The sequence below is a fragment of the Salarias fasciatus genome, chromosome 22, assembly GCF_902148845.1.
Source record: "Salarias fasciatus chromosome 22, fSalaFa1.1, whole genome shotgun sequence".
Classification (NCBI taxonomy): domain Eukaryota; kingdom Metazoa; phylum Chordata; class Actinopteri; order Blenniiformes; family Blenniidae; genus Salarias; species Salarias fasciatus.
This window is the reverse complement of record NC_043765.1, coordinates 23,885,146-23,908,208: the sequence shown is the minus strand read 5'-3', so window position 1 is coordinate 23,908,208 and position 23,063 is coordinate 23,885,146. Positions and strand designations below refer to the sequence as shown.

Sequence of the window (23,063 nt, the reverse complement as noted above, 5' to 3'; positions counted from 1 at the left end):
CGTGGAACGCGGGCCAGGGGTCCCCCCCTTCACCGCCTGCCGCTGTGGTGTCCCGGCCGGCGTGTGAGTGTGTCGCTGTGGCGATGCTTTGTACGTCGTGGGCCGCACTACGTCGCTAGGTGCCCGCCTCGTCCTTCGGGAGTTCTACGGCCGTTCTGGACGTACGGTTTGTTTACTTCCGTCTTACGCACCAATCCTGTCAGCAGGCCAGCTGGGAGTACATTCATCGACCTACGGCCTTCGCCTTGGTGAGTACCACTAGCGAAGCCCGTAGGCGGGCTAAGCACTTACGAAGTAGAATTAGTAGTTACTGGATGTAACTCCAGTTCTACGAGTAAGTGCGTGCCCGCCTACCTGCTGGCCCAGCTGTCTGCTTCCCTTGTTTTTGCTACGTCAGAAGAAGGGTTTGCTTAGCGCCATCCGAGGTTATGTACCCTCGGTGTGGGGCGTGGCGCTGCGCCATCGCGTGCGGGGGATTGGTGCGTCAAGCTTTGTATAGTCTCAGTGGATTGGACAGAGATTGGAGGTGTGCCACTAGCGAAGCCCGTAGGCGGGCACGCACTTACTCGTAGAACTGGAGTTACATCCAGTAACTACTAATTTTTGTGATGTTTTCCTCTGTTCTGGAAGTGGATTGTTGTCCTCTGCGTGCCTGGTCTTCATGATGTAATCTGATTACTCTTAAAGGGCCCAAACCACTCAGACACCCTAAGAATCCTTCTTAAAGAATGTCTGCAACATGGTGAGTGTTTCTGCCGCTGTTTTCCCAATAAAAAACAAAATGTTTTGACAGAGCGCATATCAGTGGATATCCGCCATCTTGAAAAATCGAAGAGCGGGGTGTAACTCTGTCAACACAAACAGTGACTGTCAGCTGACCGCATCACGGGGGAAGACCAAACCTGGCACAGTTATGCATGAGGCTATCCTGTAGCGACATCTAGCGGCCAAAGTCGGAAATTCATTGTATTTTTTTATTAATAGAATCAGTCCGGAAACTTTTGGGTCCCCCTTCGTATATATATATATATATATATATATATATATATATATATATATATATATATATATATATATATACATATATATATATATATATATATATATATATATATATATATATATATATATATATGTGTATGTATATATATATATATATATATATATATATATATATATACATATATATACATATATGTGTATGTATATATATATATATATATATATATATATATATACATATATATACATATATATGTATAGATTACTATTGAAGCTGTCACACATGTTTTTACATGTAAATAAAAGTGTAAATATACACTTTTATGGATGAGGGTTTTATTTTGAAACCTGAACACGCTCTGGCGTCGCAAAACAAAGGAGTAGTGGAAGTTTTTAAACTCGAGCAGCATGGTTGACGAAGAGAAACTGATCCTGGAGGAACAAGAGCACAGAATCCTCTCTGACACCAGTAATAATTTTTTATAAAGACACCAGCAGAAAGGAGAACACTCAGGCAACAATAGCTGAAGTTATTGGCGTGAGTGGTGAGTAAATTGTAACGATATAAAGTGCCTGATCAAACATGTTTTCATGGAGATCGTCATGGAAACATAATCCCAGACATGCGCTGAGCGCATGTCTGGTCAAAAGGCGGAGTGCTGTGGCGCAGCCGCACCGCATCAGGTGGGCGCTCTAGTACGGCTGCGTGAGTGCTGCGATCTGTGCGGCGCAGTGCAGCGGAGCCGTTCCGCAGTATGTGGGCGCTCGGCGTTACTTCCCACTAGGGATGTGCCAATTTACGATATAATCGTGATTTACGATATTGGACAGCAGAGATTATCATATCACGTCATTTACAAGATATCGTCTGTTTCATCTGGAGACAAGCCCATTACCGAAACAGCTATTGATCTTACCCAAGGTGTCAAAGCCTCTGCAGCAAAATGTACTGCAAACCACCACAAAAGTCCCAGATCCATAGAAAACCCCTAAAGTAAGTAATTTTATGCCAGGATGATTAAAACGAGGCATTAACGCGTTCGGCCCGGCAGACACTGTACCGCCCCCCTCAGCGCACCTCCCGACACAAAATGCAACAGAACCAGAGACCCGTGTGCTCCATCCCAACGTATTGGGCCTCGCGTGAAACTAGAAAAACCTGCTCTTTAAGAGACACCAGGCAGAATCTTCTCTGAGCCGACCGCCTCCCGTCAGCGGCAAAACAAACCCAAAACCGATCTTTACATTTCACAGCCAGGGCCTCAGATTGCACGTTTCTCTCACACTTCTTCGCCAAATCTCAAAGCTATTCACACCAAACACAATATGTTTTATTTCCTTACCGTTTTGTGGTCATTTTCCATCTATCCACGCTCTCCTCTGACCAAAATTAACTTCATAATCCTCTGCAGTAGTGACAGCGCGTCATGCGCCTGAATGTTATTGTCGCCATCTTGTGGGCTTGTCGTTAATCTTGGGAGTTTAAATAAAGTTTGTTGACATTCGTTCGCGTCTGGTGAGCGATACGATATGATACACGCATCATCCAGGTGGGAGATCTTTTAGCATAACCGCACGAGCGCCGCCGCCATCTTGGTTCTAAAAGACGCAGCAGTGTGCACCGCAGAGCGAGACACACGCGACACACACAATCAGTGATTGTTTCTGTGATATTTGGCAATTTTTTATTCTGAAACGTGCACATTTATCTTCATTGTGCGTTTCTACAGCTTATTGCACATTGTTTTTGTTTTTTTCTTCATGTGTCTACATGTTGCAAAGGGGATATTTTTTTTGTTTTCCCTGTCATATAATTGGCTATTTTTGTATTGATTTTATTATTATAAATATATTTCAGTTGGAAACTAAATGCTATGGCTCAGTCATTTATTAAAAAAGTATTTTGTAATGTGCACAATACTGTGCAAAATTATAAGTTTCTGCACAAAAACTGCAGAAATGTATGATATAGTGGCTAAATATCAGAGCCAAAGGCTGAATTGCATACAGATTCCTGTAGTGGAAATTAAAAGTATTTTAAAGTCAGATTCCTTTCAAATAAGTTATAAACCTACTTATTATAGTTTGGCATAGGTTGGTCTCCAAATGGCCAAATGAAGGGTTCTCCTGGTTCTATCCAAACTAAAGACTATAAAATCTGTGTGCTTTATGCTGATATCATAAAAACCTGGTCCAGTTGTAGTACAGGAGCTGCTGAATGCAGTCAGTGGCAGCTTTATGGCTACTTCATTGTTATCATGTTGTTTTTCAGTATGGAATCTGGAAAAAAAAAAAATAGGCGAGAGTAAAGTTTCATTTTTTCCCTCTACTTTATCAAAATGTGCTCAGGCATGTTAAAATGCACAGTGTTGTTGACAGATATTGATGGATTTCACAATGTTTTGGGGCATTTTCAATAGAATTAAAAGCAACGCGCCAAATATTGTGATAATATCGTGAATCGTGATATTTTGGGCCACCAATATCGTGATATCAAATTTTCATATCGGCACATGCCTACTTCCCACATGACACGAAGAATGTGTGCATTAAATACTCATCCAGACAAGCCGAAATGAAGAGCCACTAGAGGGTGCTGTTTGTTTTTGTGTTGAAACCACACACACTTGCACACACAGATATAATACCTGTGATATTGTTTTAAGTTAAAGGTTGTATGGAGGATTTTCCATGGAGAGAGAAATCCAGGGACAGTTAGCCCTTTTTGAAATGCTGCGCGTGCGTGACCCACACCCCCTCCTCCCCTGCTCTCTACGGAGGAACGCCTCCTCCTTACGCAGAAAGTAGCATGTAGCAACTTAGCATCATAGCGCTAACACATAGCTACCAACGTGTCCTTTTGAACAACACACAGCACAGTGAATATGAGTAAAATCCTGCACTTGCGCCAAATCCTGTCCCTGAGCCGTCTCTGCTCTCGGGTGGATCAGAGGAGGACGGGGAGGTTTGTGTGGAGCTGCAGGACTGGGGCAGAGCTGGAGCTCACAGCTGATCTGTGTGTGCACTGCAGCATGCAGACGTAAACCAACCCCCCCCCCCCTCACTCTCTGGGCTTTTTCATACAAGCCTTGTTTTAAGATTAAAACATACATTGTTTGTGTCAATTGCCTCAAGTCTACAGGTGAAAAGGTGTTGATCGCGGCAGCAGAGCCTGGCAGGGGTGGAGCGCGTGGGGGAGGGGGGCGTAGGAGCATGACAGTTACGCTACAAATGTAGAGAGGTTGATTGACACGTTAGAAAACCAATAGATAACGAGGCTACCTCGTTATTGATTGGCTAAAGTAATGTTGGTTTTACGTCCGGAGTTGATTAATTTTTATTTCCTTTTTTTTTTTTTTGCTCACGATAAAAACAAGGCTGCTACACCTTAGTCACCCAATTTTTTTAGCATTAATTCATTTTTGTTAGTAATAAAGATCTTCTATACAACCTTTAAGTCTACATATAATTCAGCATTCAACTGCATCGCATTATCATCTCATTCAACTTCAATATTAAGACTGATCATTATTATTATGAAATTATTTTCAGGTGAAATAATGAACAAGACATGAACTAACCTCCGACTAGAAAGGAAACACAAACCGTTTGTTGATCTGGAGTCTAAGAATCTGCTTACAAAATCCAGCAGTTTTGCACAGTACTGAAAATTTTTTGGATTTCAAATTGTGAGTTAAGACAAACAGTTCCAGCAATATCACTTAAAAAAGAGATATGAACATTTTATCTTCACCGGCTGCAGGCTGAAGGACGTCTGGTAAAGACACAAGGTGCTTTAATTAATGGAGCTTTTTATTAGTCAAGTCAAGACAAAGTTTATTTATAGAGCACATTGAAAAACAACCTCGGTTGACCAAAGTGATGTGCAGGGGTAAAATGTCATCTTGCATACACTAAATGAGAAAAAATACATATATGAAAATAAAAACAATAAAAGAAGAGTAAAAGAATAGATGGGGGTACACCGGGAGGAAAGACGAAAAAACTGATGATAAAGAAATGTCATGCTACAGAAAACACAGTTGCTGATTTGGAGATGTAAATATCAGGTTGAAAAATCTTATTTTGCTGATTATAAATGTAAAACAGCGAGGTCTGACTAGTTCTGTGTAAATAGGTGACAAAAGCTGGAATTGGTTCAGCGTCTGACATGGAAAACCTTGTAAATTTCTTTTGAAACTTACAGAGATGAAGAGGAAAGGCGGAATATGTCGCTTGTTCGTCAGTAAAGAGAAAGACGAGCGAAGGTGAACAAGTTAACAAGGTTGATGACGTGGAAGACGAGGTAGAAGGAGAGAAAGAGGAGAAGAGCCAGGCGGAAAGAGAAGGAGAAGAGGTTAAAAGGTGAATTTAAGAGACATTGCTTACACTTCTTCGAACAGTTATAAATATTCATGTTTTCTTAAATAGGAAAAACTGGGGAAATATAGAAATGACCACAAACTTGCGGGTGTCAAAAGTGTGGGAAGAGTTTCAATAGGTTCTTATGTGATGAATATGATGCTCAGATCAAATTCCAAAATGAAATGAACAAAACTGAAAACACTTTCCCAGGCTGTGTTGTGTGTCTGTGTGTTAACACATCCTGATGCTCATAACTAATCAATGACAGTTTCAAATTGATCATGTTTTTACTTTTTCTCATCCCTGGTTGGAATACTCTCAGTCAAAAGATGCAGCTTTTACTCTTTTGTTTGCAGGGATTTTCACCTGCCCGATGCTTCAAGAAATGTTTTCACCTCGTTTGAGGGTTATCCTACCTGGGAAAAAGCTACAGTGAACGACGGTGGTTTCTGTTCTCATGCCAGATCTGAAAGCCGTGTTAATGCAACGTTTGCACAGACAGATAAGAAGGATATTAAAGATTAAAATACCTCAATGTTTGGACTAATAGGTAAAAAAAAACACCCCACAAAACATTAGTTGAAATTTAAATTTTAACAAAACCTCAGCACAGCAGGGTCACTCAGAAAGAAAGGGTGTTTGTTTTGTCTGTTAGACTTGCTGGGCAACAATAACCCCATCATTAAAAAAGAACACCTGGATGCTGTCGTGAGAAGATTATATGAGAAGAAGGGCTGGAGTGGAAGAAAAACCCCCTGTAGGTCCGGGCTACGATGGGGCAGCAGGGATGTGTGGGGCACAAGGAAAAATACGCAGCCTGGTCCAGAGCCGTAGTGAAGATGAGGAGTCGCTCATGCTTGAGCCCCACCACTCTATTGGAGTTCACTCAGTTTTTTGGATCGGGTTATGTAAAACAGCGGTAGGATTACCTGTGAAAGAAGTTTTTCATCTCTCAGTCCCTGAAGGACTTATTTGTGCTCTTCTATACCAGAAAAAAAATTTACAAAGCTGCCAAAATGATGTATTTATCTTCAGTTTTGAAACTCAAAAAAAAATCTGATATCACTTGAAACCTGAAGCGTTGCTATTGTTGTTTCTGTGTCTCTTCTGTTCACACCGTCTGTATGAGGGTTCTGAATGAACAATAAAAGTGATATCCACTCCCTTGTCTGAGTGCCGTGACCCATTTGTTTCATCAGTGCTCTGAGGAAAGCTCAGTCCACAGATCTTCATGGGAAAGTTTTTCTTTGGCAGCTTTCTTCTTGCGGTAATGCGGCCTGCGACAATGATCCTCCGAAACCTCACCTGTGTCTCGTCCCAGTGGCTTCCTGTCATGATGCCCCACTCGGTGTTACCGTCCCTCCATCTCATATTAAGTTAGACCACATTGTCAGGTCACAAAAACCCCTGGCCCAGAGGCAAGGGCAGGTGTAACGTGGTCGCCCAGTTTCCTGCCAGTCGACAGGCGGCCAGCTGCGGTCCGGACCACCTCTAGAGGGCGCAGTGCGGACGGGTTTAGTTCAAGAAATAAGGAGTCGCAGTGGTCCAGGCGTGAGGTGACGAAGCCGTGAATAGCCCCAGACCTTGTTTTGTTTTCGAAAGCAAAAAAATGGACATTGACGCAAAGAATCATTGAGAAGAAAAGAAATGGTGAGTCTATTGTTAAGATTATTTGTTATAATTCACCATGGAGCATCATGTACAAGGAAACTGAAGCAGACTGTACGAATAACAATGTCAATAATGAACTTTTTCATCAGGAGCTGCTTTTGTGTGTATTCTCAGTTCAAACCAGGGGTTTGGAACCCGCAACTCTATGTTGCTCTTTGACACTTACTAAGTGGTTTGACACTAGCATGTTGAAATAAACATTTTCATCATTTTAAATGTTGCTCTCATCTCATATTTTCAGGCAATGAATGTGATCCTCACCAGAGATAATTGTTGAACTCTGCTGCCCCCTGCTGGATTTGTAGTGATGCTCTCTCACAGGTGAGGCGTCTGATGTTGTGCCTGCATGTGTTTAATCAATTCAAAGTTGGAGATTTAAACATTAATGTATGACTTAAAAAAATAAATTCTGTTTCCTTCACCATGTGTGTCAAGCTAATACCCATTTATTATCTGTTTCACTTTGATGAAGCTGTTGAATTAAAATCATAGGAAACGCAAACGGAAAAATCACATTTTTAACTTTTCATGAAAGAAAACACTGACCAAAAACTTGTACCAAAGCACAATTTAAGTAATCTGAATGAATATAAATGCAAATATTTGATCAGTTAAAACAGAAAACATGATTTGTCATTTGAGGTCATTCTAGATCTCTTTGACTAGCTGGTTACCCCACAGTTATGCTGTATGCCTGTGAAGTGTGGAAATGTGAAAATATTGATTTGCTCGACAGACTGCACTTGCGCTTTTTAAAGTATATACTAAGAGTGAAAACAAACACCTGCAACAATATGATATATGGAGAACTGGGCAGGTTCCTTATAGGTATTACTGTTAGAAAAAGGATGATCGAGTACTGTGGAAGAATTGTGCAAGGCAATAATACTAAATTTACCAAAGAAATCTATAATTATCGTATCGAATCTTTCACAACAAAAGAATTCATCTCTCCATGGCTTCACCAGGTCAAGAAGACTGTGGATGACTGTGGTTTGTCCTACATCTGGACCACAGAGTCATTCAGCTCCGTCCTCTGACTCAAAGTGACTATTGAACGAATACTGAAAGACCAACACATCCAGAAGCCGCAAAGTGAAAATAGAGAAATGACTTCCTGTGACTTTTATGTAGAGATAAAGGAAAATTATTGTTAAGAGAAATATTTACTTTGCGAAAACGCTAGGAATAGGCAGGCCATCTGCAACTTTAGAACAAATAGCAGGATTCCAAAGGTCATTGGTCGGTACAAAGGACTGGAAAGAAAACGAAGAATCTGTAAGCTATGTAATGCTAATTCTGTGGGTGACGAACTGCATGTCGTGCTTGACTGTAGAAATAGAGAAATATATTTTGTTTCATATCATAGAAAAAAAAACCCTCCACGTACAAGACGGTTTGTTTATTTCAGTCCAAAAAAGGAGAACTATTTGTAAATTGGCTGCCTTTTTGAAAGGGGTTCTTCCTCTTTTTTGTTGAAGTGAACATCTTTCTATTTGTTGAAGTGAATTTCTGCTTGTCAGTAAGATGTTTGTGCTCCACACCATGGATATGGTGAAGAACAAATAAAGAATGAATGAATGAATGAATGAATGAATGAAAAATAATTTCAAGCAAAACAAAACGATAAGGCTCCGAAGCTGTAATGTTTCATCACACTGAAACAGCCAGCGGTCGCTCGACTACATGAAAACAATAACTTCCAGCTGGTGAGATAGATTTGTATAGTGATGAGTTGCAGTTGTCCCTGTGTGAAAAAGCCATTTCCACCATTATGTCCCATCAGTCAAAAAACAGTTTTATTTCCATCGCGATACATGAGTATGTGTGTCTGGGTCTTCACTGACAGTCAAACAAGCAATCAAGCACAATGTTTCACAATAAACTACAGGGAACTAATTGTGTTTTTGTTAAAGGATCTGGTGAATGAGCACACGGGAAAACAGTTCATCTTTTTTCCCAATTTGAACAAAAGGACTTTTGTATCACAAGATGAAAATATAAATTTATTCTAAGTAGAGCAAACTTAAGTCAGTCCTTTTAGATGACAACATGCAAGTAATTCTTCTTAAAGTGCTTTTCTTTTGAATTCATGGCAACTTTGTGAGAAATATACGGGCAATGAAATAAAATGGAGTGCTATACGTTTGCAATATTGTTTTTCTTAATTTATACTGCAGGGCAGGAAAAGTAAAAGTCCATTCAAAACCACTCACAACAATTACAAGCAGCATTTTCAAACCAGTTGCAATGTTGATAGCAAAAAGGTCTCAAAAAGGTTTGTCACTACGACTTTTTCAGAACGAACAACAGCAACCAAAGTAAAGGCGAATGAAGGTTTTGTGCCAAAATTATTCTTAATCTGATTGCACATCAGCATTTGTTAAGTGGTGCATTTGTTACAAGGGGCTAACCCTAACCCTGAGGGTGAACCCTAACCCTAAGTTAACCCTAACCCTAGGCTAACCTTAACCCTACACTAGGTTCATGCTTCCAAAAGAAGACATTTGATCCTTTGACGACACACCTTGAGGGTAGTTTTGACAGAAACTGTTAAGACTGACTCAAAACTGGAGAAAAGAGGTAGCAGTCTGAGGCAACAAGGCTCAGAAGGACAATGAAGCCATTGAACATTCAAGTTTTAGCAATGAAAAACAAATTCCAATGCATTTTTAGGAAAATGTTGACAAGCGATGCCTCATTTTTAATCAGCACTTGGCTTAAGCGTGGACACATGGACGCGTTTCACACCCGACACTGATCAATACATCTGATCTGATTTTTTTTGAGTTGGTGTCCGTTCTATTTCAGTCCAGAAGCGTGGTGGTCATCATAAAATGGTCTTGATTGTTGATTTGATGTGCCCCCAGGTGACTCCGGCAATAACAAACGATTGTTCAAACTCAATCCAGTATTAGTGAATCAATAACATGGTAAAAGGTGGGTTACACACACGAAGGCTTTGATCATTTAGTTCAGATCACCCAGTCGAGGGAACAGCGTGACCTGATGAAGCCGGCTGGATAAGGAGAGAGACGTCTCCCAGGACGTAAGACCAAGCCCGGCTGACCCGACTCAGCTGTGCTGAGACATGGAGGAAATGCCTCCCACATTCATCCACTCTAAAACACTTGATGATACCCAGAATGCATTTGAAAAAAGCTTATCGCTCTTCAGGTTTGTTCCATTCATGACATTATGTGAATCATAATTTCCTCTTGAGAAATGATAAAGAATGACGTCCACTCATCTTATCTTCACGGGTGGGAAAATGAAACACCCCATGCAGATGTCTTCATATCTCTTCTTGTAAAGAGGCCATAAACCACCCCTCCCTCTTTTTCCAGTACCTTCCCTAGCCATGCCAAAGTTCACCGTGTTCAGTTGATCCCTTTCACTGTGGTCGTATCACAACATCTGACCATGCATGTCTGTCACTGCTGCAAAAACACTGCCATAAAGTTCATCAATAGAGCTTGTCCTTGTGTACTATTAATAAAAAAAAAGGTGGTGCTGGCAGTGTGGCATCCCAGCACCTTTATAGATAATAAAGTCAGTCAGAGAGATAGAAAGATGTTACATATGCTCTGTACGTAGCAAACTGTACTGTGCCAACGGTCTGTAAATCATCTGTAAAAAAATAGATAAAAAAGTCTAAACATGCATTTCTGTCTACAGTTTTCTTTTTTTTTTTTTCTTGATTAATTGCGGAGGTAAATGCAACCAAAACCCTGACGACAGTTGAAGAAAGAGCAGACGGGATGCTCAAAGACTCGACGACCTGTTGCAAGGAAAGCTGAAAGTAGTGCAGTTTGTGTAAAGTCACTTTTTTTATTCCCTTGTTCGGCAGCTGGGGCGTGCAATATTGTATGATTGGGGGCCTTTTACTGTCCGAACAGATTTTACTGTTAGCAGCAGGAGGAGATTATCTCCTCCTTGTGTAAAGCCACTTTAACTTGTGAGGGAAATTGCTCAAGCAGTATGTTTAAAGGTGCCTTAAGGAGTTTGCACGTTTCATGCGAAAAAGCGCCCCCTGCAGGCCTTGGGCGTAATGCAGCTTAGTGAAAAACTCTTGCCTGTGGCTCGAGGGGGGACTCCTTCCTCGCTCGTTTAGTAGCGCTCAAGTAAGATTTAAGTTTCTTCTACCTGGTGGAGTCTGTGTGGAGCTGTGGCAGTGCTAGAAGCCAGTCTGTTCTTACTCTCTGGAAGATCCTGCTCAGTTGTTGCTCACTAAGCATCTGGTGGAGTAATGGCGGACAAAGCGAAACTTAACAAGCCGGAGCGCGCATTACGTCATTCCTTTCAAATTCTTCCCAAAAAAATGCTGGTGCCGGTCCGGCACTGCAGCTTTCAAGTGACAATTTAGCGCTGTTAGAGGTACTTGTAATGAATATGTCAGGGCACATTGTACACATCATTAAAAATGTGTAACATATTTATGGTGGAAAATAAGTATTTTTAAGGTTGTAAAACTCTTTAATGCACCTTTAAATATTGAAGGTTTCATCATGCCATAAAAACTTTCCGAATGCTCAGCTCAAACGTCACCATCTGGAAAGAAAAACTTTGTACTTTCCTCCATAAACCATTGACTATCATTGTGAAACAGCTGATTTAAATGTAAATTGTGGAAAAACTCTTGTTTTTGATGCTCTGCGTCAATCTTAGAATGAAATCACATTCATTTTCAAACCGTTCTCATGTTGCACTTGTCAATTTGTTGAATTTCATTGAGGATTACAGCACAGATACTGCTTTGATCTGAAACTGTTTTAAGATGTATAATGATCTTCATGTTGTCTCTACAGGTTGGAGCCTTTCCACACCGAAGCAGCTAATAAGGAGTGCAAAATAAGAAAATGCCAATTTGCAAAATTTGCCATTCCTGCCTTGCTGTGCATGATAGTGGCTGCTGTGTATCTTAACCATTTGTGGGATATCTCCTGGAAGTTACGGAACCCGTGGGAGTCTCGTGTTTGTGCCTGCCGTAAATGTTTAGCGGACCGGGATCCCTGGTTTGAGGAGTTGATGGATTCATCTCCAAATCCCTTTTTGTCGAAAGATCACAACACTTCAGAGGATGAGTTCGAGTGGTGGAGGGTAAATACTGATTCATTTGAGCCACAAAACATTCAGTCATGGCTGCTTCCTTCGCTGGAACAGCTATTCACACCTTTACAGTCATCCCAGTTATGTTGTGTTGAAACAACCAAAGTTACACAAATTGAATTAAACTGAATCCATCAAAACATTGAGTGAAGACATACGGAATGACAAACTTTTGTAAACAAAACAAAATACACATTTAACACAGGAAACAATAATATGAAGTACAACATGGGACTGGACTGTAATTTGATCAAGACAGACGGTCTTTCTTTCTTTTTAGCGTTTGCAGCCGGGCAGAGGCGACTTCAGACTCTACAACTCGACTCTCGACAGACTGTTTGAAGTGATCCCTCCTACTGCGGGTGTGGTCGGGCCGAGCCCGGGTCGCTGCAGGACTTGTGCTGTGGTGGGGAACTCTGGGAATTTGAACGGATCGCATTATGGATCTCTAATAGATCGGAATGACGTTGTTATCAGGTAAACCTCGTCACATTTCTTGGATTACCAGATTATTTATTGGATTCTTCCTCTTACCTCCCAAGGATGTTAAATGTTGTTTACAACAAATTGAGGGTTTTTGGATGGAATCAGTAAAAAAAACAAAAGTTTTTTCATTGCCACTGTGTCTTCATATTGTGTGTCCCTTTGTACTTTTCAGAATGAATCAGGGTCCTACCGAAGGCTATGAAGACGACGTTGGAAGCAAAACCACTCATCGTGTCATGTATCCACACACTGCTGTTAAACTGGACAACTCTTCCCGGCTGGTGTTTTTCGCCTACAAGATAAGCGATCTAATGTGGCTCCAAAAACAATTCGATCTAAAGTAAGTTAAACACGGCTCCTTGTTTGTGAATGTTTAACTGAAACGTACTTGTTGTTCTAACATGGAGTTAAGCTTTTCTAGAGACATTTTCGACAAAACGTCGCTGAAGAAATGTTAGTGGGTGGTGCTCTGTCACAGATAAAAACAACACAGTCAAATATCACCAATCTATTAAAAACTCTTATCTCAAGAATCATATGTGTTGTTATTTGCTGTTGTCAACATTTAGCTGCGAACACAGCATAAGACTAGACATCTGTCCTTTGAAAAGTGGGCCTTGTTGCAACTTTACGCAAATTCATTCCTCACTCAGAACATAGTGTCAAACAAAGTGAGCAATCCTCAGAAGAAGCAGCTTTTTCTAAAGTGAAAGTGTTCTCCTGTGTCTGACTGTGTGATTGCAGTCACCTCGTGCTCTGGGCTTCAACGGGACTCTCTCTCTGTGTTGTGGTTGTCGGTTCGTCGCGTCTTGTCTTCTGGCTGAGTTGTGTATTGTTGTGTCGATGTGTGTGCTCCTGTGTCTCTGCCCTCAGCTGCAGCAAATCTGGGCTTTCTTGGATTTTGTACCAGAGTCCATATGGCAGAGTCCTCACTTTGTTGCTATTGAGGACTTTTTGGATTCTAACAATAAATTAAGCTTAACATGTTACTCTGGAAGTGTTTGGTCCTCCTCCTCCCTGTACCTTCTTTCCTGAACCCTGACAGTCTGTTTGAAAGGAGAAAACATGTCATTTCACCTGATAATACTCATTTAATCTGGCAGAAAGACAAGCAATTTACAGAGAACCATCAGACTGAGATGACAGAATGTGTGTAGTTTGGTTGATCCGATTTAATCCTGGAATAAACAGTTACTTCCACGCAACAACAACTGCTTGAAGCTTGCTATTCAGTCTATTCTCTTCTCTCTTTTACATGGAAAACAGAGCTAAGAGTGCCGACAGTGTGGCTAACAAGGATTCGGTGAGTAAAACTGACACAGAACTAGTCAATATTGCTGTTAAACTTTTTAAGTATTTTGTGGTTGAAACCAGGTGATGGTCCTCAATCCGGCCTTCATGAAGTACGTTCATGAAGCGCTGCTGAAGAGGAAGGGGCGTTATCCGTCCACCGGCTTCATCACCGTCGCGCTCAGCTTGCAGATCTGTGATGAGGTACGTTCTGGATGGATCTGATGTCTATGACAAGTAAAACCAGGTAGACGCTCTGATCTCAGAAGAAATACTGATCCAGATTGTGTAAAACCTGCGTTTCGACAACACAAAAACGTGGTCGTTTCACAAAATGACTCTAAATGTCTTGTGAATCTGGTTCGAATCAGAGGGTGAGATGTTTCCAACAAGCACTTCCTGGACTGATGGTTTTACGTTTGTTCCTCCAGGTCAATGTTTTTGGATTCGGAGCTGACAAACAGGGCAACTGGAACCATTACTTTGAAAAACTGAAAAACAAACGACTCAGAACAGGACAGCACGCTGGAAATCAAGAATACAAAGTCATTGAGGAGTTACACAACAAACAGAAAATTCAGCTCTTTGTACCACAGTAGTTAATGTCCCATTGTCTTTTTTTTTTTGGTGTGAAATAGTATATTTTGTTATATTTTAGTTCCACATTAATTGTAATGTTTCTTGGACGTTTTTGAGACATTCTTCCTGATAAATCATGAAAATATGAGAAATGCAGCTTTCATTTTTATGTTTTCCCCAATTTTTGTTCTGTTTTTATTCCTTTCTCCCAAAAATGTACATTTAGAAAAAACTGCAATGAAATCATATTACACTTTTTTATTCATCAATTCCTTTATAAACTTTAGAAATTTTGTCAAATCTACCTACAGTTAATCACTTCTAGAATTTCAACACATTCAGTTCTAGTTTATGATTATAGGGTACCTGCAGAGCCTGAGATTCTCTTCATTCTTCCTCATGGCCACAGATGCTACTCTGATTTTCAGGAAAACCACTTTTTTTCCCATCACAATACAATGTCAAACACGCAGAACGAAGGAACAGAATGCCATCTTTGTGTCGAAACACACACTGAATGAACTGGCAGGAGGAGAATCAAATCGAACATGGCACCATGCTCTAGTAACAATATCGTCAGAAAACCTTTAGTAAATAAAAGGTTACCAAAAGCAAGTTCTTCATCATAATCTTCGTAAAGGTGAGTATCGACATGTTTTAAAATGTTGAAATTCCTGAAAACTACCTGAAAGAACCTTGCTGAAGTTAGAGGGCCGATAAATGATTGTCGAAAAAACATATAAAAAAAGCAGGCCTTGAGTAACTTATGAGACCTCAAATCAGAGGTTTTTTTTTTCATGATTCTGACTGTATTGTTAGCGTTTATATGTCACCATAAACACTCTTTTGTGGAAGAATAATCTCTAAGCATATCTCGCATTCTACTTTACAGGTCATCGTAGTCTTGTGAAATGGATTAATTGCTATATTGCTAGTGCAGGCCCACTTACACCCTCTCAGAGGCTCAGACAGGCAACACCAAAGGGCTTGTTTACTCCTTTAATCATGCAGAAGCTAGAAAAAAATGTGGAACGTATAAAGAAGGCTCAACAAAAATGAACACCGACTTACCACATGTAGAGGAGAAATGATATGTGTAACAACTGTTCTGAGATCCCCAAGACGTCAAACAGCTCAAGCAGGCTGTGGATAAAGCATATGATATGACATGGAAGAGATGGCCTAATGATTAAATTATACCAAGTGGAAATTGGAGGTAAAATGTTTAACTGGGTCATGGAGGAAATATTGAGGTGAAAGTACTCACCGAACCATCAAGCAGTGATTCTGTAGAGGAGGGAAGACCGCAGGGGAGGGTTATCAGTCCCACATAAACTACAGGAAAGGTTTGGCAGACTGAGGAGCAGGGGATGAAATGGGGTTTTAAATTTTGTTGATGATATTTACCAAAGGGAGAGTCATGGAAGGAAACGAGGTGTGGGAACAACATTGAGCATTGAGGGAAGGGATGATTTTAGATTCTGGGGCTTGCTTCGATGCAAGACGTATAAAAACAAGAACTAAAATGTTATGAGATATCACACGTGGGTCAAATGTATCACTGAAACACACACACACACACACACACACACACACACACACACACACACACACACACACACACACATATACATAGCTCTAATCCGGTCAAGGCTGATGATGGGAGTGTGTCGTAAGGGTCAGTGACGAAGTCTGTGTTGACAAGGTTGGATGGTGTCCTGGCTCATGCCCTCAAGGGTGTGCTTGGGAGCAGTGAGAGCATTAGTATGCTCTCCTGCAGTAGATAAGATCTACTTTATGAGGGAATATATTGATATATGAAAGTTAAACAACATGGTAGGGAGTTGGTTTTATGTGACTTCATGCGTATGTAGGTGATCTGAGAAATCAGAGGGCTGATAAGTTTGTCGAGAAAGCTACGCCTGAAGCAAATATTGATACCGTCATCAGGGCAAAGCTGTAGTGTGGTGGGACATGCATAAAAAGTGTGACGCTTAAAGCTGGTGTCCGGACTTTTGAAAGAATGAGAGTTTTTTTTTAATCCAGCGTCTGGAGGTTCCGCCCTCCCTCCGCTTTCATGAGCGACCAAGCCACGCCCCTCTAATTGTGCACGTCATTATCTGTCAGGTGAAAATGAGAGCCTCTGAGTCCTACAGCATCCTCCATGTTTAGCTGTTTACGGTGGATGTTCAGCAGACCATGGATATATCCGAGGTAAGTGGGGCGGCTGCTGCGTAGCTAACTCACCTCTGCCTGGGCGAGCGGCCGTGCTCTCTGGCTGCGTGCACACGTTGATTGACAGCATGACAAAGCGGAAGCTCGCAATCTATTGGCTGAAGCTGACCGGCGCTTTTTCGGATAACATGGGGGTCTATGAGACAAAGGTGGAGCTCATGAATAAATTTTTATATTGCTTTATGCTAATATTATATTATGGTATCGAACCAGACTGACACATTTAAGGTCTGTTAAAAAATGATACATACGTTGGAAACGAACGGAAACTCCGGACACGAGCTTTAAGGACTGGAGGAGACAGAGGAGACGGTATTCACTAGAACTGGGCACACCTACAAAAAACAGTTTGAAACTCATCGTGGGAAGACACCCACCAGGCTTCCATCATCTGTTCAAAAAAATCAGACCCAGAACAACATGTGAAATATTTCACAAAGCAATAACTGTAGTTTCTATGAGTGAAAGAAAGAATTTGATGGAAGGATTATGATTATACACTATATTCAACCAGGTAAAACTCTCATTTACCAACAAAGTCTCTATTTCAAGAGGAACTTTGCAGGGCAGCAGAAGGCAGTTACAATATTAAAAAAAATACAGGATATTCATGCATTAGATTAGAAGCAAAGAAACAAGCGGTTCTGGAGACAATGACTTGGGGAGCAAAACCGGCATAGCGACCAAAGCTATCCCTTTTACAGTGACTGATTCTGTTCTCACATCCACGGAGAGTTGAACTCCTATCGCTGGATTCAGAGTGCTCACCATTACACCATCGGACCACTGACAAAACAACAGTATCTTGCATTCACACACATCTATGAAATATTATCAAGTCATTTGAAAGTAAGTCACATCCCAAGGTGGGCTTGGTCCAGCAGCCACATTCACTCACCAATTTGCGCCACAGAGATAGCAACTCTGACAAGTGGGCGCCGCTTCAAAGATCAGTCAATCTGTGCTACCAGGACATTACTGCAGTTTGTCATGTCAGAAGCCTGTTGTTTCCATGTGGACCAATATTAAAACTACAGGACCATTGAGTTCTAAAGCTGAGGCAATCTCCCCACTCTCTATTGAGCTCAGTGCTGTGAATGCCAAGCAAGGTTCCACCGAGAGTTGAACTCATATCGCTGGATTCAGAGTCCAGAGTGCTCACCATTACACCACGGAACCACTGGTAATCCGACAGTATCTTGCATTCACACACATCTATGAAATAGTATCGCTTCAACTGGAAACATTGCATCATTTCATGCATTTGTATATATACACTCATTAAAAAGCTTCATATAGAGCTGAGTGGTGAAGCGGCAGTGTGCTGGATAGAGATGCGCGGATGGTTCATTTTTCCATCTGCAACCGCTTCTTAAAATCTCCATCCGCCCGCAGGAAAATTTTTTGATCAATTTTCAAAACCGAACCTGCCCGCCATCCGCAGAACAGTGTTTAGGTGTACTGAAGAAGCCTCGGCTATTGAAATGTTGCTTTTTTTTTTAATTGAGTGCTTCAACCGCAACCTGCCCGAATGGAATTAAAATCTTAATTTTTCAGCATGTCATCTGCCCGATCCGCGGTTCCACGGGCTCTGCGGGTGAAATCGCAATCCGCACAACTCTAGTGCTGGGCCCTAAACCCAGTAGCCTCGTAAACCAGACCCGCCCACTCCTCATCCACATTTGCATTTGGAGTTAAGCTTAGTCTGGATAGGAGCCCATTGAAACTTCTTGCAGGGGGTGTTGGTTACTCCTTTGACTGACAGCGCACTTCAGCCAATAAGCGCTTCAACACAAATATGTTATCAAAATGCATTCGCTTCTCTAAGGGTTAGCATTAGCTCATTAGCACGAGCTTCCTTACACGCAAAGACATGCAAAAATGTCTTTTCCTGTCAGAAACTCACCAAGCGCAGACTCTTGCTCTTGCTTGATTGTTGTAATACTTGGTATTTTGGCTGTAACTTTACTTATTGCAGCTTTCAGACAATGGTTAAAGTTAAAGTCCATCATCTCCGCTACGCACAGCAATAGCGTCATTTCCGGTTTAGCCACCGGAATTCCACAAGAAAATTTGAAAACAAAAAGCGGCAACGCTGACTGGCTCGGCCGTTTCAGACCGAGTGAAATCCACTTCTATGGGTTCCTACCCAGACTGAGCTCAACTCCAAAATCCAAACGCAGATGAGGAGTGGGCGGGGCTGGTTTACGAGGCAATAAACCCAGAGGGTGCTTGGCCAATACCATTCTCTGCGAAGGACACTGTCTGTTTTCTTATCCAACAAAGATGCAAAAGCCAAAAAATGTGATTCAATGATTCAACACATGACCAATTGAGAAGATGACTATGACATTTTAGAAACAAATTTGAACTCCCATTGGAACCCCCAGGTAGATGTCTCTGTGGCGCAATAGGTCAGCGCGTTCGGCTGTTAACCGAAAGGTTGGTGGTTCAAGCCCACCCAGGGACATTGGAGATTCTTCTTGGCAGGTTTGAAAGTCATGAATGGGAATGACTGATTAACACCTGCCTGCCTTGATGTGCCACTCTTCTCCGGTTGGAGCTTCTTCCATAATTTCAAAAGACACAATAGTCTGATCTTTCTTCAACTTCAAGTCGCTCTGACAACTACAGTCAACACCGTCCTTGGGTCACTGCCTTATTACAGTCATCATACCTGCGCTGATGATTCCAAAGTACATAAATTCCCTGCATTTAGTTCAGATCTGTCAATCTTGTCAAGCTACCACCAGAAACTAATCAATTCATTTGGAGAAAGCACAAAGTGTCTTCCAAGACAAACGACAATGACCACTTGACACAAAACAATGACATTCAACAGATTCAATGCACACCTTCAAATTTACAAGGAAATATACCAAGTGGGATTTAATTTTAACTCTTAGTTTTAACTCTCCATGAGCATGGCAGGGCCTTGCTTTCCTCAGGTCAGCTTCTATTGGAAGGACCAAGGTTCAACACAAACAGTGGGGTGACTGTTTGTTTAGCTTTTGCTTCTCCCAGACTATGTAGCAAAAAGCCCCCAACATTCGCACCACGACATATCTCTGACTTGACTCTGACAATGCAAAGCTGAAGACCCATGTGTTTAGACTGACTGATAATTCTGACCAGGGTGGTCATATTTTTCGAAGTTGCACTTGTTTTTATCAGTTGCTTTTGTTTTGTCTAGTTGTTTCAGGGAGGGTTTAATAGTCTACATAATGATGGCACTTTCCTCAGCACTACGCCACTTTCCAGAACAAAAACCTGTGTTATCTTTTTTTAAATACTGTCTTCCGGTTCTGTTTTACCACTCTTTGGTGAAGCACGTTATGTACCTTTTGGTTTTTGGAAAGGGCTGTGCAAATAAAATGTGATTGATTGATTGATTGATTGATTGATTGATTGGAGTGTGTCTTTCCCAGTGGAACTTTGAGCACCAATACTTCGTGCTCATCACGTTTATTATTTCTGAAAAAATAGGCCACACCTGCTACTGGTGGATGTCTCTGTGGCGCAATAGGTCAGTGCATTTGGCTGTTAAGTGAAAGGTTGGTGGTTCAAGCCCCCCCAGGGACGTTGGAGATTCTTCTTGGCAGGTTTGAAAGTCATGGGAATGACTGATCATCACCTGTCTGCATTGATGTGACACTTTTCTCCAGGTGGAGTTTCTTTCATCATTTCAAAAGACACAACAATCTGATCTCTCTTTAACTTCACGTCATTCGGACAACTACAGTCAACACGGTCCTTGGATCACTGCCTTATTACAGTCGTCATACCTGCGCTGATGATTCCAAAGTACATAAATTCCCCGGATATATTTAAGATCTATTAATCTTGTCAAGCTACCACCACGAACTAATCAATCCATATGGAGAAAGTACAACGTCTCTTCCAAGAGAAATAGTGATGACTACTTGACACAAAACAATGACATTCAACAGATTCAATGCACACCTTCAAATTTACAAGGAAATGTACCAAGTGGGATTTAATACACAACAAATGATTTTGACACTGACCTCAGAGTCACTGCTGACTTGTGGACCAAAGGAAATTCTTGAAGTGTCTTGTCATGTCATCATCTAAGATGGCAGATCAAAACATGGATCCTGATGACAGGCCAACTGTCAAGCGTCCACCATGGTCGACACATTGGGGTCGCTGGAACAAGAACAATGTTGGGCTTCAGTCTTCCAAATGAAGGCTTTTGACCAGTGGAGAGACTCAGGGTGCTTTCACACCTACACCATTTGGTCCGCTTGAAGCGGACTAGAGTCCCCAACTCCTGCAGGTTCGGTTCGTATGCGCTGGTGTGAAAGCAGACCAGTTAGTTTTGGTCCGGGACAAAGAACCGTACCGAGACCTCCTCGAGAAGGCGGTCTCGGTGTAGCCCGCTGCTGGTGTGAGCGTTGACCAGCCTCGGTCCTGTCCGCTCTGTTGTGGAGAAGGCTTTTTGGTCGGCGGAGGCTTCCATAGCAAGCTGCGCGGCGCATCACGTCACACATGCTGGCCAATCAGGGTTCACTTCCGTCACCCAAAACACACTATTGTGTGAACAGCGCTACCAAGGGGCAGGAGGGTCATAGTGGATAGTTCATCTGCAAAAACAAGTGGTGTGAGTGCGAACCGAACTAGTTGACAGCTGCGACGTTTATGAATAATTTATGTCCGAACCGAACCACTCTAGCGGACTAGTAGGTGTGAAAGCACCCTCACTGTCACAACACCATCATGGATGCTGCTGTGCAGAGGCTCTAAAAATCAATATGGTTGGGCTTTATTCTGCTGCTCTCTCTAGCAAAAAGACACTGGTTGGTGCGACAGGAAACTGAGTGAAACACCTCAGGAGCAGTGAAATGACCAAAGACAGGGCAATAAATGAACTCTCCAGAGTACAAGCTGATCCAGGACCTAAGCACCAGACCACCAATGCTGACTACATGGTAAAGAGACTCCTGGAAGAGTGCTATCCCATCTCCGCACTGTTAACAGATATTCAGGCAACTGAAAGTGGTCATGGCCAGTCAGATTTTAGGCCTGATTGGTTTCTTCTCCTGGAGGAGGTGTAGCAATATGAGAGAGTTCTCAGTTATCCAGCTTACAGTAGACATGGTTACTTTTCACAAGTGCATTCAGGCCAACTTTGTAAGCTGACAACAAATGTATCTGTATTACCTACAGGTAGTGAGGAGAGCTTTAACTGCTTTCTGTCTTTTGGAAGAGGGATTTGAATTGACTAAGGCCTTTTTGACCTAGACCACCTGCTCTGTTAGAAGTGAGGTCAAGTCATTTGAAAATAAGTCACATTCCAAGGTGGGCTTGGTCCAGGAGCCACATTTGCTCACCAATTTGCACCACAGAGATAGCAACTCTGACAAGTGGGCGCCGCTTCAAAGTTCAATCAATCTGTGCTAACAGGACATTACTGCAGGTTGTCATGTCAGAAGCCTGTTTTTTCCCATCTGGATTACTATGAAAACTGCAGGACCATTGGGTTCCAGAGCTGAGGTAATTTCACCACTCTCCCTTTCAGTGACTGATTCTGTTCAGTCTTTTGCTAGTAACTCACATCCACTGAGAGTTGAACTCCTATCGTTGGATTCAGAGTACAGAGCGCTCACCATTACACCATGGGACCACTGACAAAGTAACAGTATCTTGCATTCACACACATCTATGAAATATTATCAAGTCATTTCAAAGTAAGTCACATCCCAAGGTGGGTGGCTCACCAATTTGCACCACAGAGTTAGCAACTCTGACAAGTGGGCGTGGCTTCAGAGATCAGTCAATCTGTGCTACCAGGACATTACTGCAGTTTGGCATGTCAGAAGCCTGTTTTTTCCCATGTGGACTATGTGCACCAGTATGAAAGCTACAGGACCGTTGAGTTCCAGAGCAGAGGTAATCTCACCACTCTCTATTGAGCTCAGCATTGTGAATGCCAAGCCAGGTTCCACCGAGAGTTGAACTCGGATCGCTGGATTCAGAGTCCAGAGTGCTCACCATTACACCATGGAACCACTGACAACATGGCAGCATCTTGTATTCACACACATCTATGAAATATCATTGCTTCAACTGGAAACATTGCATCATTTGATGCATTTGCATTCATACACTCATTAAAAAGCTTTAAATACAGCTGAGTGGTGACGCCTCAGTGCGCTGGGCCCTTAACCCAGAGGTTGCTTGGCCAATACCATCCTCTGCTAAGGACACTGTCTGTTTTCTCATCCAACAAAGATGCAAAAGACAAATAATGCGATTCAATGATTCAACACATGACTAATTGAGAAGACGACTACGACATTTTA

The 23,063-nt window shown here is 41.9% G+C and overlaps 2 non-coding genes and 1 pseudogene across 2 annotated transcripts; 2 read left to right on the top strand and 1 right to left on the bottom strand.

Annotated features, from left to right (window-relative positions):
* The first annotated feature begins 12,066 nt into the window (after nucleotides 1-12,066).
* On the top strand, nucleotides 12,067-14,522 carry LOC115409838 (CMP-N-acetylneuraminate-beta-galactosamide-alpha-2,3-sialyltransferase 2-like; annotated as a pseudogene).
* A 4,611-nt stretch (nucleotides 14,523-19,133) lies between these two features.
* On the top strand, nucleotides 19,134-19,207 carry trnan-guu (transfer RNA asparagine (anticodon GUU)). The gene has a single exon. It is a non-coding gene; the product is annotated as a tRNA-Asn (tRNA).
* Nucleotides 19,208-22,697: 3,490 nt separating this feature from the next.
* On the bottom strand, nucleotides 22,698-22,769 carry trnaq-cug (transfer RNA glutamine (anticodon CUG)). The gene has a single exon. It is a non-coding gene; the product is annotated as a tRNA-Gln (tRNA).
* Between the last annotated feature and the right edge of the window lie 294 nt (nucleotides 22,770-23,063).